This window comes from Mustela putorius, unplaced genomic scaffold, assembly GCF_011764305.1.
Source record: "Mustela putorius furo isolate JIRA1106 unplaced genomic scaffold, ASM1176430v1.1 tig00537254_pilon_pilon_pilon, whole genome shotgun sequence".
NCBI classification, from domain to species: domain Eukaryota; kingdom Metazoa; phylum Chordata; class Mammalia; order Carnivora; family Mustelidae; genus Mustela; species Mustela putorius.
In genome coordinates this window covers 245585-251708 of record NW_025422393.1, presented here as the reverse complement: position 1 = coordinate 251708, position 6124 = coordinate 245585, and positions in this window count along the sequence as shown.

Here is a 6124-nt window from a genome sequence, read left to right as displayed (position 1 = left end):
TTTATTTGACAGATAGCTAGAGAGAGAGCGTGATTGGGGAGGAGAGAGAAGCAGGCTCCCTGCTAACACAGGGCTCTATCCCAGGATCACAACCTGAGCCAAGGGCAGACTCTTAACCAACTGAGCCACCCAGGTGCCCAGGTTTCATTTCTTTTAACTTGTCCTTTTTTTTTTTTTTTTTTTGATGTCCTTACTTCATTCTTGGTATATTGCTTAGCGTTATAGCCCAGGCCACTGATTCTCTCTTTAGTTAATCTGTTGGGTTTTTATTTCATCAGTTTATATTTTTTAATTATGGGAATTAGCATTTTTCTTAAGTATCTTTATTTCTCATGGTGACTATTCTCACCATCTCTATTACTTATTTTATTATCTCTTTAAATATCTTATGTAATTATTTTTCTGCATGGGATAGTAACAATCTTGGCAAGTCTTTACAATAAAATACTATACTGTTCATCTGTCTTGACTTTCAGTAGTTGTCTTCTTAGTTTGGTGATGCTGTGCTTGTGCATAGAGTGTGTGTATATGTGTGTGTGCTTGAGATCATGAGAGATTTTAATCACTGGTAGTTTTTTTGCCTAACTTGGGAATACTTTGGAAAAAGAGTTTGACTTTGCTTTTGAGGTCCTAACTTTCCCCCCTTCTTTTTGAGGCTGTAATTCCTAGAAGTCCATTCCAGCTCTTGGTCCTGGGTGTTCCTACGTTGCCTTTGGGTGGCACATTTGGGTTTCTGACCAACATCATCTTCTCATCCCCACCCATATAGAATGGGGTTTTCTTATTTGTTTGTTGCTTTAGGAGGTCTGGGGAGACCAGTCATGCTATCAAGAATGTGTCCAATCTGGGAGTCTAGTTGTGGATCAGGGATAATTATTCATAGATTAGAAAACATAGTTAACACCAGTTAGTATAATCATTATATATTAGTTATTACAGTTCAGAATGATCTAAACTTATTTTTAAGAAATTTCTTAACAAGTCTTCTCACTGCTGGGCTATATCTTCCACATGACTATAAATGAGAACATTTTGTTCTGTCCTTAATTAAAATCTACATTGATGTTGTTGCAAATGGCAAGATTTCATTTCTTTTGATGGCTGCATAGTATTCCATTGTGTATATATACCACATCTTCTTGATCCATTCAACTGTTGATGGACATCTAGGTTCTTTCCATAGTTTGGCTATTGTGGACATTGCTGCTATAAACATTCGGTGAGTGCTGTGAAGTGTGTAAACCTGGTGATTCACAGACCTGTACCCCTGGGGATAAAAATAGAAAATAATAATAATAATAATAATAATAATAAATAAATAAAATTAAAAAAAAAAAAACTACATTGATCTCCCCTCCCCTTGCTTACAGAATAAAATCCAAGCTTTCCAGCACAACATTCAAGTCCTTTTTAGCATGTTTCCAATCTATCTTTTTTTTTTTTTTTTAAGATTTTATTTATTTATTTGAGAGAGAGACAGTGAGAGAGAGCATGAGCAAGGAGAAAGTCAGAGGGAGAAGCAGACTCCCTGTGGAGCTGGGAGCCTGATGCGGAACTCGATCCCGGGACTCCGGGATCATGATCTGAGCTGAAGGCAGTCGTCCAACCAACTAAGCCACCCAGGGGTCCCAACCAATCTATCTTCTAAAAAACCTCTTCTAGAACTTTTCTGTATAATCTACACATGGGTTGCATCAGAACATTCTAAGTTCAACTGAATACACTGTAATCTTTTATCAACTATTGTTCTTGGTGTTTCCTCTGTCTACACTGCCACTCCTTTGTTGAAAATCAGATACATTTGTTTCATTCTTCAAACATGTGCACTCCTGTGAAGGCTTATCTACATTTACTTTTATAAGAAAAATAAATGATAACTCTCCCTCTTTTTTCATGTACTCAGAGCCATTTTTTATACCCTGCTACAGTTCATGGTTTTAAACTTAATTTTTTGTGCCTATTTTTACCTTATTTATGATGATGTTCTTAAGAATGGGGAAAGCATCCCCAGAATATAGCTATGAATATATGCAGGTGGATAAAAAAATAAAATGCTGGGGCCCAGCCATTGATAGTATCTGGACAGAAACAATTTGTTATATGGAAATGTTCTATAATTGAGGTAGAAAAAACACATTGAACTCTGATCAAGTTTATTGTTGTTGACTACATTAAGGTTTACTTTTACAATCTACAGAAAAATAAACACTTGCTTCCATTGAAATATGTTTGGTATATAACATCTTCTTACTTTGAAGAACATTATGAAAAATGGCTCAAAGAAACACAATGCATATATAATGAAAGGTGTCTTTTGAGATTGTTATTTACTACTTTACTTGATCTTCTTTGAGAAGAACAGAAAATTCAGTTATTTTAATCAAGAACGATTCATTGATCCTGAAATACTGGTTTATTATTTATTATTCCTTATATCCTCTGACTCATATATTGTATTTCCTTCTGCTTTATTTTCTAGAAGTACCTTTTTTAAAAAAATGTGTAACTAATTTCTCGTAGCTATATTGGGCATCCTGGCATGAATTTTGTTTAATTCTACCTTACATTAATATGTTTTTCTTTATTTTCCCCTTGACTTTGTGATTATAATAATCCTGGTCATCATGTTATATTGTGTATATTATTACAAGTCTGTCTAAATAATTTTGGGGATTATGAGACTATCAATCATTAAATTAATCAGTTCTTTTGGCTTACTCATACAGTTATGAAAAATAGCTGAGTAGGAGTAAGAGTAAGTGAAAATACATTGCAAATTATTGAGCATTTTGTTTATAAAAAGTTATCTCTTGATCCCATGGTTAATGGTGGTATACCATTGTCTGTGATTTATAACCAAGTTAGAGTCAAATAGAGAGTTATCTAATCAATTTGTATATATGATCTCTTTTCAAAACTAATAAATTATTACATAATTTTTAATTAGGAAAATTCTCAGTTATTAACACTACTACAACTACTACTACTACTAATAATAATAATTTATACTTTTTAAAAAAGATTTTATATATTTGACAGACAGAGATCACAAATAGGCAGAGAGGCAGGAAGAGAGAAAGACGGGGAAGCAGGCTCCTTGCTGAGCAGAGAGCCCAGTGCGGGGCTCAATCCCAGGACCCTGAGATCATGACCCAAGCCAAAGGCACCCAGATGCCCCTAATTTATACTTTTATCTAGCACCAAATCTGTGGCTATAATAGTCTGTGGATGCATCTTTAAAAATCTTTCACCTTCCCAAAAGAACTACATTGAGGTTTTTACACAGGATTCTTAACTACCATAATGTAGTGTAAATAAAATGAATTATCATCTTGCTCAAATTAGTTGAAGCTGAAAAATAGAAATCCTGAAAATGTACCAGCAACTAGATTGCAGGAAGGATTACATTACATAATGCATTCTTACTAGACATTCCTTAAATGTTCCTTTTATTTTCTTCTTTCCTTAGTTACATTGGGAATTATACGAATAAACAGAATCTACAAAGGCACCCTCTTAACTTTTGTTTCCTGTAAGACCTCAAAGAGCATTTGGCTCAGAAACCTGTCATTCCATTGACTGACCCAAGTATTTCATCCCCACTATACTTAATCCTCAAAACACTCTTCCACTCTGCTCCCTCAACCTCTCCCACTTTAGAGGGGGGAAAAAAAAGAAACAAAAAACAATGATTGACTTGATTTTTATTTTGATGTAAAAGACCGTGTTCTTTACCCTAAGAAGTGAACAAAGATTTCTTTCCTCTGCAGTTTTAAAGGGTCTGTTTTATATTCCATGTGAATAAAAATAGAAAATTAGAAAATAAACCACTTCTTTATAGGAAGATATAAAAAAAACCTTCTAGATGCACCAATTAAAACATGCCTAAATCAATTGTACATTTATCTAAATTACAAATATGTTCAGCAGGCACTCTCATTTTAGAGTGTTCACTTTTAATCTTTGACATGGATACACATCAATTCAGTAAAACTGCATAATTTATTTTATCAGAGATTTTCTATCTTTGCCTGCCGGCTACATAGAACCTAAATTAGAATTTTTCAAATTATACAATGGATATTCTCACTTGCAAAGATATTTAAAATTTTTGGCTATTCAAAAATCAGTTACTAGATACAGAATTTACATGAAATTAATTCTGTGGCTGCTTTCTCAATATTATAGAATGGTATACAATTATTTCTAAAATAGTTCTTTTCTATTTTAGTTATGCTACTTAAATATTATGTCTTCAGCTTTCAGTGTCAATTAAACATTACTGTATGTGCTTATAAATTTTAATGTCTAATTAAATTTCGATGTTCAAAACTTCATTATTCAATTCTGAGATCTATGAATCAACAAGAACTTGCTAACAGTGCCAAAAAAGAAAATAGTTAGTATTAGTGGAATCACTAACATAAATGTAAATGCTTATTCATACACATTCAGATCAATTTAACTAACTTTTTTTTTCTTCTTGTAAGCTTCATGGATCCAAGGTACTGATCTTCTCCCTTTGATGAATTATAGTACTGACTTGAATTATAGTTGTTCTCAACTGGGGAACAATTTTGTCACCAGGGGTCCATTTGGCAATTTCTGGAGACATCTTTTGTTGTCTGAAGGTGGGATACCTACTCGGTGGGGGACAGTGTTGTTGCTGAGCATCTTACACTCTACAGGATTCCCCCTCCTTTCCTAACAAAGAATTATCGAGTCCAAAATGTTAATATTGCCAAGATTGAGAAACACTGCCTCCCAGGCTATTAGAAGGTGATGTAGTTGCCTAAGTAACTTCTGTTAAACTAACAAAAATTACTAATGGATTCCAGGACTCATGAGGGGTATTCTATTTACCTTTCCTAATGTAATCTTCACTTCAAGGTGATTTAGCTTCACTTTCAAGTCAGTACTATTTAAATAATTTTATAGACCTATAAGAAATCTGTATCTCATATAGAAAATATTAATAATAGTCTATCATTTCATTCAAAACCCATGTTACACTAACCAAGAACTACTGGAATTTCAGCAAAACAGTACAAGTGATGGTAATGTCACATTTATTTTAGTTCCATTATTAGATATAAATAATATAAGAGAGCAAATAATTCACCAAGCAGCTGAGTTTCCAAACAGAGAAGGAATGGACTACCATATGAGTCCCAGGGTTCACTATCAGGCTAGAAAGCCACTAACTTTTTGAGCATGTACTATTCTATGCACTTTTTAAACATATTTTGGTAAATATTATCTAATTTAACTCTACATGAGATGTTACCTTGTGAAATAGATATACTGCCTTGCATTTTGTCCTGGGAAAATAAAGCATAAGAAATTTGGCAAATAGCACAGAGCCAATCATTATTAGCACACTGGATTTATACCCTAAATGCGCCTGGTTACAAAGTAATGCTCTTTCTAGTTGTATGTGATCTCTTCTTGTTTTTCCTCAGAGATGAAAAATTTTACTGTCAGGGCTAAGAGAGGATACCCTAGATTGGTAGTGATTACACACAAACAGTGCATAAGTAATAGCATATAAATTATAAGTTTTAAAGCTAAGTGTAATGTAGATTAAAATGTTGTACTTATTAGGAATGGCTTTGGCTGCAATTAATAAAAAGCTGCTAATTGTGGCTGAGCAATAGGAATTCCTCCCATAATGAGAAGACATGAGATAATTCTTCTCATTATAACGGAAGTGTTATAGTGATTCCATGAAGTCAGGATCCTTGGTCAGCACCTTTTTTATTCTCTTGGCCTTTTCTTCATGGTCACAAGTTGTTTGGAGGATTGTCAAGTGTTTTATCATACTACAGAGAGCAGAGAAGAGAGAAGCAGATGGGGCTTTATTTTTACAGTAATTTGGGGGGGTACAAAAAAGAACTTTTCCAGAAGCCCTACTAGACTTGCTTTACATTTTATTGGTCAGAAGAAGGTCACACAGTTGTCCCTGGTTGCAAAGGAGGCTAATTATTCTTTGAGTTCTTTCAAGAACTGGTTGGGAAATCTCTTAATGGGCCAATGAAAAGTGTCACTACAAATTTTATAGTTAATAAAGAAATTTCACATGTTTCATTTCATTTGCTATATCTATAATAAAAAAATAATAGCA